The sequence below is a fragment of the Poecilia reticulata genome, chromosome 10, assembly GCF_904066995.2.
Source record: "Poecilia reticulata chromosome 10, P_reticulata-male-v2, whole genome shotgun sequence".
Lineage (NCBI taxonomy): Eukaryota > Metazoa > Chordata > Actinopteri > Cyprinodontiformes > Poeciliidae > Poecilia > Poecilia reticulata.
In genome coordinates, this window is record NC_088839.1 from 9,344,546 (window position 1) to 9,358,432 (window position 13,887).

The window sequence follows — 13,887 nt, forward strand, 5'->3', positions numbered from 1 at the left end:
TGTCATGGAGAACCTAACATAACAAGTAAGTCAAAACTTTCATAGTCGGACTCATTATTTCCTTCATTTACTGAATATCTATAATAACAACACAAAAAGGACAGATGTTTTCCAGTAAAGCTATCGATCTGTTAGAATCTAAATATCTTCCATTCAAGCAGAGGGAAAGCTCTATCAGATGTAGACCTCACAACACAAGTAACTTAACACCATTCATTTCCTGATAGTGCCGTTACAACAGCGGAGATGTGATACTGCATCTGAAGACATTTGATGTGAAACTCACCGTGCGCGTCAGCTTCGTTTTCCGATCGCCCGCCGTCTCTTACTGAGCCGCACACAGGCAGAAACTTATTCTTACTTTAATTGCAAGTCCAATTCGTCTTATCAACCCACTTTGCATCGCAAACGTAACTTCATGATGCGCAACCCGGGAAGAAAAACGATTTCCTCTGGGCTCTTATCTCTAAAAAGTAATTTTACACTATTTAATCAGAGGTGCGTAAAATTGGCTTTTTTCACCACTGGATTTCACTCATTGGTCTCAGGTGAAGACAAACTAATTAATCTATAATCCATGACAGGCTGTGTTTTATTGAGATGAGGTCTCATATAATGATCCTTTTCCTCTCAGACAATATCCACCCTCCTGAGTCGAGTGTCATTAGAAAGGAGACATAAAGCGGCATTATTTCAAGAGAAACGTAGCTTCATGCTCCCTAATTTTTTTTTTTTTATTCGTGTCTTCATCAACGGCTCTCAATTATCTGCAATAGGCAACATTTATAATTCATTTATTTATTTATTTTAAACTGTTTTCTTAAAACTGTTACTATGTCCTGATAGTATAATATGAGACATGATACAAAAAAAAACAAAAATCAGGCTCTTCTGCCTCCTCTCTGAGGTGCTACAGCTATCTGCAGAAACACACGGCTCCCGGTAAGAAACAACCAATCAGAGCCAGAAGGAGGGCCATAGCGCTGTCAATCATGGTTGTGTACCAATGCTTACACCCTTCCCCGTTGCTCTGTGCTACGCTACAGCTAGTTACTCACAATGGAGCCTGTCCTGAATGCTGAGGCTAGTTAGCATGGCCACTAATGTCGGTGGATAAATTGTTTTCCTTTAACGTTAGGTTGTTTCTCTGCAGCAAACAGGGAAGATTGAGCTTGTATGTGCTATGTGGGGCAGGGTGAGAGCAGCGCATACACAAGCAAAATGTAAGTTATCTTTGTCAACAACAAAACAAGTTTCAAAGTGATTCAAAGTGAAAAGTTAGCTTCCTAAACTAATTTGAAATTATTCAAATGATATTTAAAATAATTTCAGATTCAATTTAGCACACAGTTAGGAGTAAGGGTTAATTCGCACATAAGAACAGCAAAATGTTTTAGTTATGTGGGTGTTTTGGTGTGAGCTCTCATGTCTCCTCTCACCGGGTGACAATATGCTTCAAGAGTTATTGGGTGTAATCTGCGATGTATTTCATAATTCCACGGTCAGCCGACTACGACCTTCTGGAAAAGCGTTTCCCCTTATCGAACGAGACAAGTGTAGTCAAGTGGCTTGTTCCATCTTTTTAAATGGCTGCTGTAAACATTGTTGCAGCTATCTTTTGGAAAAACTTGTCTGTTTTTTTTGCTGACCTGAGAATTCTGCCGAGTGACTGAGTATAAGCTTAAAAAAAAGAAAATCAACTATTTTCCAGATGCATGTCTGTTTGGGTTGACAACCTCCTGAACCTGTTCTGTAAAACTCTTTTGATTCTAACAGAAAGCTAAACCACTGTTGTTTTGTTTGCTGAAACTACACTTTCCCTAAAGAGCAGAATAAATTTTGAGTTTCACTTCAAAGAGACACTTTGTATCCATGTCATCTCCTCATTCCTCATAAGTAAAGAAATGCCTCAGACTTTAGATTCCTGCTTTACTTAGAATCAGTCAGCTGACGAACCGAGGCCTTGTTTTTACCCTCTTCCTCTTGTGTTGTTTCTCTGTGACCATCAGGTTTCAGCTCTCCTCAACAACACAATCTAAATATGAACTACTGTCAAGGCAGTCACAAAACTGACAGAGAGAAACAACTAAAGTCTTCCTTCACAGTGACCTCCATGGTCCTGACGGCTGACGTTTCAGGGCACTACTGTCAGAACAGCAACTTATTTTAGCTTAGTTTTAAATCTGGGCTGGCATTTCTAAATCAGTAACAGATGTACGTCACTAATAATATTCCGTGGCCACAGGTAATGGACTCGTGACTACACCTGTCCTGCTAGTCAGTGTGGCATTTGATATGGTTGACCACAACATTCTTTTACCCAGGCTTGAAATTCATTCATTCATATGACGAATCCCTGTTTGCTTTTTATGTTAGTGAAAGATCATTCTCATGCACTGGAGTTAGTTATGTCTACAACTTTGAGTTTGGGCCAAACTAATTTGACATTCAGTCTACAAACATGTCTGTGGAACATGAAAGAATTTATGTTTTTTATTTTATTTTCTGCTTTTAAATTTACACGAGAAACGAGTGTACTTGTCTCCTGACCATCTCTCTTTAAATTTACTCTTGCTATGTCTTCATCATGTGTGAAGTCTAAAATAAACACTGACAGCCTGTGTTGTAAAAATACTAAGACAAATTCAGCTTCAATTACAGGGTATATTGCAAAATAAACTGGAGCTAAGTCCAGCTTTCCATCTCCATGATCTTTGATATAAGGGCATTAGGAAAGTAAACAGCAGGATATTGTGTTGTGTTTTAACATATTGTGCAGCAAAACTATTTTACTTAAACTGGATCTTCCTGTAAGACCGCCACCATTTTTGGTTGGTAATAAAAAGAGATTTACATTCCTCTCCACTTGTGTGGCTTGTGTGCGACTAATCACTTTTTTAAAAAAAAAGAACTATTGCAACTGCAACTTATCTATCGTCTTGATCAGAGCGTTTGTCCAACTCCTGGGGAAACAGGGAGTCTGTCCATTGTGTTTACAGTGAAACTTTGATGCTGACATTTCCTCTGAATCTTACTTAAAACCTGATTCTTTGTTGTAGAGATTATGTATCTCTACAATCAGTCTCAGTAGATGGCCCAGCACTAAGGCGAGTTGTATTTGAGATTACTTCCTGTGAAAAGAGAATTATTCCTTTCTACTGTCGCCACACGCTTATTTAAAGGGAGAGATCGCTGCGAAGTCAGACCCTTGATGGATCCTGCTTTGCCTCATTAGATAGGAAACTGGACGATGGATGACTTACAACATATGTAATTGAGTCTAAATGTGACTTTATGATTGCTATAACGGAATTTGCACAAACATAGGCGAGTTGATTGACACCAATTTTGTAAATGTGGGAGGCTGTTTGACCTCTGATGACCTCTGGACACTTTTTTTATGAATAGCAGCACAAATGAAAAATATTTTCTTCAGATACCAGCACAAACATAGCAGCGTTCATTAACACCATATTTGTTTGAGTTTGTACTCACTCAGGTCCAACACCAATGGTTGTGGTTGCATGTTCCAGTAAACACCACTGGAGCCATAATCTGGAAGTAGAAAGAACATAATTTTTTGCCATAAACCACGTTTGTAAAGTTTGCAGCAGAAGATTTAAGCAACCAAAGAGAAGTACTGGGGAAATATAGTGTGGTCAGATGAGGCCAAAGCTACAATATTTGAATCTGTTCAGACACATCCTGTTTTGAGGATAAATGGCTCTGCTCATCCCGCTAAAGACACAATGCCAAGATTAAAGATTGCAGGCGGGCAAACTATGATCTGGGCTGTTTTACAGCATGAACAAATGTACCAGAACACTGTTAAAAAGAGACAGGAGAATAAATGGGCTTGGATTTCTGAGAAAGCCTACAGTCTCTTAGTACACTTAGACAATTACATGAACAGAGGATAAGTAAGCTATTCAAGTATGCAATGGAAATCCATGTAAAGAACTGAAGATTAGAGTGCATAGAAAAACCATAGGACCTTCAAAATTTGAATACAATTTGTGGGAAGGGAAATAATTAAGATCTCACCTGCATGTGTAGTTTCTCCGATCTGGAGGCATCTTGAAGTTGTTAATTACAAAGAAAGGATTAGTGTTTCACAATCTGTTTATGCATTCATGTACCTGTGTTCAGAATATATTCACAGTGCCATTCCATTTTACTTAGCTTTATTTGTGATTTATTCTTGTCTGTGGATTATATAGGCTTGTGGTTTGAATTTTATGTCAATACAAAATATCTGAAAACATACGAGAAAAGCCTTGATGTGTTCACTTCTTATTTCACCTGCTCTAGCTGCATTTTTGGTGTTTGTTAGAGATCTTTTGTAATTTGGCACTTTAAAAACTGAGAGAAATTAAATGCATAGCAAATGTTAGCAATGTTCCATCCCATTAAATACAAATGTTTACTATAGTTATTTGTGAATTACTGCCAATAAAACATATAATTTGTCCTTTCTTTACTGTTATTGCATCCTGTTATTTTCGCATAATAAATAAAGAGAAATATTTTTTTGGTTTATTTTATTAAACCTGCTCTTACAGGGTTTGCATTCTGAATATAGAACAACAAAAAGAAGACTCTTGTTTTTTAAGAGTTTGTGTGGGAATGGAAAACAGGATTTCCTCCAGAAAACTTGCTAAGCCCGATGGTAGAGGCGCTAGATTAATCAGCTTACTGCGTTTTTGGGTTAAAAAATGTTAAAAGTTGGCAAGAAATTTGAAAACAGGAAGACAGGAAGTGATGAATAAAAAAAGACACCAGACTTCTTTCAGTCTTCTCGTGTTCACATATTGACCAAACTATGTTGTCATTGTGCTTACAATCGTTTCTTCAAAGAGTCTCGTTAACCCGTCTTTGCCATCACTGTTAGTGGTGTATAGAAAAACCCATAATAAATGATTAAACAATTATTAGTCTGGTGGGAGAGCAGGTAAGGTCTGGTGGCCCACCAGGCTTATAACACACTGGGTGAAACTCCGGAAAAACTCATGCAACAATGTCAGCAAAACTTCACCGGAACAAAGTGTAACTATACCATCTATGTCATTCTTAGCTTCCATTTGTAAAAAGAATACAATACACATATTTTTTTATTTTATTTTATTTCTTCTATTGCAGAAGGAGAACAGCCGATAAATAATTCTTGCCAAATTTGTGTCACAAACAGCACTGGTCTTTGAGAATCAGACGTCATTTTACTCTTACAGATACTACAAGTAAATTGGACATTTTACAGACAAATATGCAAACAGAGGTTTTCACATGTTTTATGGATGAGCGGTCCTTTTGTGAATAAGTCCCTAAGTCTCTTTGTGAACATTGCACTATATTGAAAAGCACATTTTCTGTGTTCATATAAACGATGATTGCTACCTCACAATGGTGGACAATAAAATGAAGATATTATAGATAAAAGAAAAAGAAAAAAAAAAACTACATTCCAGATGGAAAATACATCAGATTTTTCTCTTGTACATCTTGTGGAAGCATAAAAGAAAGAAAGGAGGAGTCTTTATAGCAGAAGACATTTCACAATGGTCCTGAGGGAAGATGGCACAACAGGGGAGTGGAGACACAAGTGTTTTGATTAGGTATACTAATTATCTTCAGACCGTTAGCAAAGAAGAGAGAGCATTAAGTTAAATGGCCTGATCCAAATCCTTTGTTTCGGCAACATAAATAGCTCAACGATGAATCAGATCTTCATATCCGTCTCTCCGTCTCCCTTCTCTTTCCCCTCTGACTCGCCCCTGATTCCTCGCCGTTTGATGAGGCCAAAGCGAGTGGAGATCTTGTTCATTACGACGAAATCAGACGACGTTAAACTGTTGCGCCGTTAAATTAGCCCTTTGTTAGACATGATTCCATCATTATGTATAAACGGCAACTCAGTTCACACGCCCAGGTCTCCGCAGACCAATGAAACAAGTACAGCTCGGCTGCCACACTTAGACGATAATTATAGTATACATTGTCACAGTGGATGCCTCCTGACAAACACGCCATATGCAGATTGGCCAGTTTAACAGGCAGAGGATAAATCAAACATTTATTGCGAACCAACGCTGGGGAAATATTTATCCTACAGGACAAATGATGTGTGTGACAAAGCAGCCATATTGGGAGAAGTAAATAAGGCAGATTAACCGTTCTGGAGATGTTGTGTTCCCAGACATGTTGGTGGAGGACAGATGGAGGCAGTGAGACATGCAACCCTCATTGTTATCTCAGCCTGGGCAAAATGGCATCAGATTTAATCAAATGAAAATAATCTCAGCCTTCATTATGTGTGCTGTAAAGACCTAATGAGAATTAACAAGGCCTTAGACTGACCATAAAGAATGATCAACTGAATGTCTCATAATTGAATCTGTGCCTTTTTTTCCTCTTTTTTTTTAAATCTCTCATTAACATTCCTGACACTTTATGTGCTCATGTTTTCTCTCTCTCACTCTCTTCTACTCTCTCTCGCTTTTCATCCGTCAGACAGAACATTGTCCATTCTGAGCGAAGACCATTGGTAAGGTCTAGCCGTGGGAATGAAAGGTCATCAAGCAGACTCAAGATATTTCTTTTCAGCAGAAACCTAAGCCACCCACACATAACACTTTGCACTACATTATCAGTCCTGATGAAAAAAAAAAAAAACAAGCCATCTTTCATCTAACCTGAAAAATGTCATCTTTCTTTCTTTTTTTCCCTCGGCTTGTAGCAGCAGCAGCTTGTTTGTGCGGTATCAAGAGGAGCAGTGGCTGTCACTTGTAAACCGACATGATCTGCCAAAGATTGGCGCAATAAACCGATAAATGTATTATCCAAATTTAAGGAAAGCTGAATGAAAACACAACAGCGCTTCTATTTAATTTATGCACCCTTTAAAAGGAATAATAGATATGTGATGTTTTTTTGTTTTTTTTTTTAAGCCGTAACAGCGTTTACCTCCAGCGAAGATTAAAAAGAGACATAGATCAGTGAAGAGTCTCTGGGGGGAAATCTGAGACACTAACAGTAAAATATGCATTGTAATAAAGCTGAATATGTATCTGTACCTCTTTTTGTTTCGCTTGCAGGGACTGCAAACTTATTACTAATAATTTGATAGTCTCTACTTTTTTTTTTACACGTTTGACTGTATGGCAGAGCTTTCTCCAGAGTTATCATGGAAACGACCTCGAGTTTATTTCTCAGCAGGGCTTGGTAATGCTAGACTTGGAGGGGAAAAAAGGCTGCTGTTTGTTTGAGATGTCAGCTTTCGGTTTGAGTTGTTTGTCACCTTTCTCTGTCAGTCTCACTAATGGAACCGATTCTCAGGGGGGCTTGTTTGCAGTTATCTGGGATGACATGCAGGTGCTGTTTGGATTTTTAGCAGATAAGGGTGTAAACTACTGTTCGGCCATCCGGTTTTCTCAAACTGAATGGACGTAACAGGGATAGCGCTGTCACTGTGGCGGGAAGACCGGACATCTGGTCTGTTCAACGCCTTGAAGCGTACGGTTGTTTCTCAGACTCTGGCAGAAATTACGCTCTGTAATAGAGCGGGTCCTTAACTGGAAATGGATGACACCGTAGCTTATGAATGGAACCCAGCCAACTCTTTGCTGCAGCAGGGTCAAGGCTTTGTTTTGTTTTGTTGAAGTGGAGTTCTGCAGAGTAGTGATTCTCAAACTTTATAACAAGTAGCACTCCTCTAAATGCCGAGGTTTCTAGGTAACACCATCTTGATGTACACTTTAAAAGAGCGTGTACTTTAATGGCATGAAAACAAAGTCAGAACAAAAAAGGGCCTTTCCAAGTTTGAAGAAAACAGAAAGGGGAAATGTCGCATAAAGACACAATCCCAATTTTTAAATATGGCTGCCTTACTAAAGTCTTACTAAATCATTAATATACACAAAGTACAACATAATCTCAATGCTGCTACAAACAAATATGCTGTTGTGGTTGCTAAGCCCGGACTTACACCAGAACAATACGAGGATTCAACTGGTTTTCCAGTTGGGAATGGTAACAAAGATACGTTAGTTTTCCAGTTGGGAATGGTAACAAAGATAAGTTAGATTTGACGTCGTTCTCAGTTCTGACATCAGCGGAAGACTAAACATGATATTAGCCACCATTCCAGTTTCAATGTTCTTCACTTTAATTCATGCTGGAAGATCTAGAAAGCTATTTTGCAAAGTTTCTGGTGATGCAATTGTCAATACGCTTGAGCAGTTCCTCTTTGTGTCAATTGCTGCTTTCTAGGCCTGTTCATGAAATTGTTTTAACATTTCATGATTCCTATTTGCGTTTTAAGCTTATTAGAGAATGTAAGGAAACTTTAGAATGGTTCTTACAGGAATTAAAATAATGGAATTTATTTTATAAGTAAACTCTTCTTACTGCTGCACCAGACTTCCCTTGATGAGAAAAAAGTTGTTTGCATCTTTGTCCTACAGAGTTGTGTCTATGCAATTCTATTTGTTATAGGCTTGATGAAATCCATGGAAAAAAAACCCCCATCAAAACAAGAAACTTTTTTTTTTTTGGTGTTTTAAAAGGATGCCAGTCATCATCCAGTCAGGTTCAGAAACACAGGTCAAATGTGACTTGCTTTCATTTCTGTGGTGTATTTTCAAACATGGGACTCAGATTAACACACTTACGGATGACTATTGTTTCACACAAGATTATGTAACAGACGCAAAGACGCACACTAAGTCTAACCTGATGCATGTTGGGTTTAAATCAACAAAGCAACCTCTCATATGGAGGGAAAATAATACACAAGAGGCAGTTACAATCAAAATATCTTCAGGAATTTTTCTAGTCAATACAAATATTCCTCTGGGTACAACTGAAGGCAGCCCAAATACCTCCATTTACAACAGTACAGAACCAGATGGGTGTGGATCTTTGGAGTACATAATAATGATGTTGTAGGTAACACTTTACTTTCTTTAGTTTGATCAAACTGGGATTAGTTTTCCGATAAATACTTCTGAGAAGACGTTTCTGATTAATCTATATTTCTCACCGTTAACCTTCAGGAGTAATAACTAAGATGCTGCTAAGATGCCAGGTGAAAATATTTCTGCAAGTATAATTTGCTAGTTTACAAATTAGCATACAACTCCAAAATTAATTCATGATTAGATATAACTTTAGATAGTTATTTTTGTGAGAACATGTCTTTTCTTCTTTGAAAATAACTGAGTGAGACCTTGAATGGAGAAGCAGGCTGCTTCCAGTTTGAGATATGCTATCTGATAGCTTTGAAACCGCTGTTTCTTTCTCTGAGACTAAAGAAATGATAAAAAAATAAAAATAAAAACTTCAGACCTAGTTTTGGCTTTGGGTGGACACAGTTTCCAAAGTTTTCTGGTGTAATCAGAAAACTGACACAAAGAGGGAGCATTGCAGATGAGGTCTGACAGGAGAACGATAGCCCTTTTCAGTCGGATAGAACATGCCTAAAAGCGTGCACTTCCTGGTTAGGAGACATCAAGAGACATGGCTCAGCCAATCAGAAGTTAGTTTAGGTTAAAGTGAGGGCTACATTGCAATAAGTAGGTTCATGAAACTGATCTTGTTTAAAATGTTTTCTTTAGGTAGAGAGGAGTCTGTCTAAGACCAAAAATGGCTACAAACTGTTTCTGTTGCCAAAATATCTATCTAATGACAAAGTCTTTGTTTACGGTTTTATTTATTTTTAAATATCCTATTATACCACTGAAAAGACATTAAAAGCCAATACTAAAAGTTAATTATTACATTTAAGGTTGTCTAAATTGGCAAAATGATCTTAACATCATTTGAAAAATTCTTTCTTTCTCTCTCCCTTTCTTTATTCCTTAATACATACTATATTTCATGTCGAGAGGCTCTGAAACATTGCACTTCCACTCATTGTTACCATAAAAACAGCATCTGTGTGTATTTACACAGCAGAGGGACTCGTCTAATTGAATCTATTTCCTTTGCAGATGATGAGTTCACCTTCTGTCATGGTGGATGTTGTCCGATTTCCATGCTGTGGAAATATGGTTTTATTTCCTGGCTTATCTCGCCTGCCTCCAACTCATCTCCTCTTGCTCCTCTCAGCAGCTCTCCCCCATCGCTTCTCTCTCTCTCTCTCTGTCCATCTCGCTGACATTACCACCACAAGCAGAGAAATGATGGTAATTGGCCATTTTTGGCTTGGACAGCTACTGACATGAAAGCAAAAGCGGCTTCGGCTTGCAGTGTTGGGCCCTATAACCTCTTCAACGGTTTTCCCCTTAATAACCAGATTTATATTTTTTTTTTTCGCTCACGTTCTCCGCACTCTCAGAGGCATGCATTAAAACACGGACGTGCACACACAGGTAAATGGATAAACAGAAACGGGGCACATGAACACTAATGAGCGCGAGTCTCCACTGATGTTGCTATCTTTCGGATAGATGTTACTATATTGGTGCGTGGAGCCAGATAGGGTCACGTCGACAAATGCGGCTCATGTCAAGAAAAATTTCAACTGGGTATATGTAAAATCAGCCAAGCAGACAAATTACTGACACAGAAATCTACCCTTTATACCCATTGTTATTGGTTAATGAAATTAGCTTAGCTGAATAAAACCATTACCGAGGAAGTCCTAACTTATTGGTGAAGTTTTTTTCAACAGCATTTAAAAGGAGGGTGTTATGTAAAATCAACTATTTTTTATGTTATTGTGATATTCCCTCATCAAAAACATACCTGGAGTGCTGCTTCGATTTTCATGCATGTTTAAGAAGAAATCATTTGCCATTCGGGAGCTTATTATACGAACTACTTCTCAGTGCAACACTGGTAGGAACGTTGTTAAAGGCTTAAATGGAGAAACGTCGTCATGTTGATGCGCTGAAAGCAGTCTTTGAAAGGGCGGGAATTTCTTAAAGAGACAGAGGTCCAATTTCTGTTCAAGCTATGTTTTATATAATATTTTTAAAGCAACTAAAGGTAGCATAGTTATTTGATTGTGCTATAAAATGACATGGAAAATGCATAATACTACCCCTTTATTGATGTGCTTCCAAAAAAATATAAGTAATTTGTGACGTTATACCCTCCATCTTCATTGGATTTTTTCCCGAACCTTGTAGTTGGTTCTTCATAGAATTACCTGTTTACTGCATCATTATCCTGGTGAGTTTGACTTTCGTTTTGGTCTGCTTTTTCCTTCACCTCATCTGTGGCCAGGGTTACGTCCTTTGAAGAGAGACGTGCGAAGCTCATCAGCTCCTTTCCTGGCTGAGTAATGAAAGGCTGATGGCTCTTTTCAGGAGGTAATAACTTATTAGAGGCTTATCAAGGTGGTTTTAGAAAAGAAAGTAGCACCGCAGATCTACTTATTTGTCTGGACAATGATCTCAGGAAGGTGCAGGTCAAAATATATATTTATATATTTTTTAATGAAGAGTACAGATGTGTGTGTGTGTGTGTGTGTGTGTGTGTGTGTGTGTGTGTGTGCGTGTGTGTGTGTGTGTGTGTGTGTGTGTGTGTGTGTGTGTGTGTGTGTACATGTATGCGTGCGCGTGCGTGTGTGTGTGTGTGTGTGTGTGTGTGTTTGTGTGGCTGCACAACTAAATCACCTTTTTGTAAATTAGATATTGTACCGGCTGGTACTCTTATGGTGAGTTTAGGAGACATACGGACAGCACCAGTGTGTCCTGCAGGTTGAAACAGGAAAATGCCATTATGACTTGGGGGGGAAAAAAGGCAGTTCACAGCAACCTGATGATTACATTTTAGTGGACAGAGTGAAAACCATGTGAGGAATGCTCTTAAAGATTGAATTTGAAGAGTGGATTGGAAAAAAAATTATAAAACATAACAACTGAAAGTACATAGAGTTAACTTTTATCCTAATGTTTTTTCTTTATTACAAAATATGCTCACACTCAATTGGTATTAATAATAGGAACAAGGCAGTAGATTTGATTCAGGGATTTTATAGGCTTGTGGATGGAAACACAAAGAGTATCTCAGACCTGATAGACGCAACAGTGGTGGCAAAGAATATCCTGGACTTTTCGCTCTCTATAGATGAAAGGGCATGGAACTTATACAAGTTTATTCATGGCAGAGTGGTTAAGAATATGCCTTACTTCAGAATGGGTATAACATATTCACGGCATTATGCTGTTGTTCATGTTCAGCACCCTTGTCTAGTGATACATAAACTTTCAACAGTCACCCAGAAATAGCCTATCAAATCTTGTCGCCAAACTCATGCTTGGTTGCACACGGGTTGGAAAAGCACTGCTTCGGTTGCCGCATATAAAAGTATCCCTGACAGTAGTAGATACCAAAATAAATAAATAGAATTTGTAAGCAAAGACAATATAGATATTCAAAAGAAATGTTCAACGTCTGAAGGAAAGAAATAATCAAAATCAGGGGAGACACAACAAAATCAAGACAGCTAGTTATTTACGGTGCAGCCGAAGGTGGGAGAGGTCAGGAGCTACGGCAACAGAGAGGAAAAAAACAGGTCGCAATCAGCTGGCTTCGAATTGGTAATTTGAACAATGCCTCTTGTCATCGTAGGAATACATGCAGCTGGGTATTTTAGATAAAGCACAGAGCAGGAAGAGACAGTTCAACATATTTTGTTGTTTTCTATGGAGTAAAATGGAGCCGAGGGAGTTTTAAACAGGGACGTATGAAAATTAGAGCTTGGAGAATGTTATTTTAAGGATTCCATCAGGTGATGAGAGTCGTCAGAGCGAAGGGAAACTTTTGTTGTTGTGCTTTTTAAACTAGTGGACTTCAATATGGAACAGGATTTCTGTTTGGTAATGAGTCAGGAACCAGAGGTCGAGTGACATTTAGGAGACAGTGATGCTATCAGATATACTGATTATCTAAAATGTTGGAACCCAAGACTTAAACTTTATTAAACCATTTTCCGTTTTCATCCTGACTAACTCCTGTTTCTACATTTCCTTCGTAGTTCACCTAAAACACATAGAAATCACAGTTGTAAGCTCTCTTTGGTGTGTCTCCTCTGAAAAAAAGTGAGTTTAGGTCTCATTTGATCAGAGCACCTCCTTCCATATGTTTGCTGTGTCCCGCTACATGGCTTGTGGCAAACTGCAAACACAATGCTTTTATAGATTTTTCTTCTTTGAACAATGGCTTTCTTCTTGCCACTAATGTCGCTGAAATCTTGGGAGAAATGAGCAACGAGGTAAACGAGCTCAAAAGAAGCGAGCCGTCCACCATTTCTCCTGTGACTTCAAAACGGTCTGATTATTTAATCATTTTCTAAATCACTTCGACATCAACGGTCGCCTCACATAACAATCAATATTGCACAAGTTGTTGTCATTTTTTTTTATCGTAAACAGATGCAACGCGGGTCAGGTTTTTTAGACTTGTTAAAGCAAATCTAAATAAGCCGAATAAACCACAACAATCGTCCAATTTTTTTGAAGAACATTCTTAATAAAAATCCCCTCAAGAATGTATGAAGAGTGGCATCTGGCTACTCTTCCAAAAAGGCCAGATTTGTGACATGTACAACAGGCGGTTGCCCTGGTAACTGACTAATCTACGTCTGATCTGTAGATCTGTACAGCTCCTCCAGTGTCGGTAGCTTCTCGTTTGGGCTTTCAGGTTTGCAGTTGTGCACAAATATGCACTACTTTATATTGGTGGTATCACATAAAGTTGAGATTTGTGGCTACAATGTGACCAAAAATTTTAAATTCTGCCCAGTTGAGTCGAGAATCTTCGGAAAGCCTTAATATACTTCTGAAAGAGGCTGTCGGATTGTCCACTTTCGTCAACGCAAAAAGCAAATTTAACTGGATGTACGTTGTTTTTGTGCGCGATAATTTGCATCACATATACAGA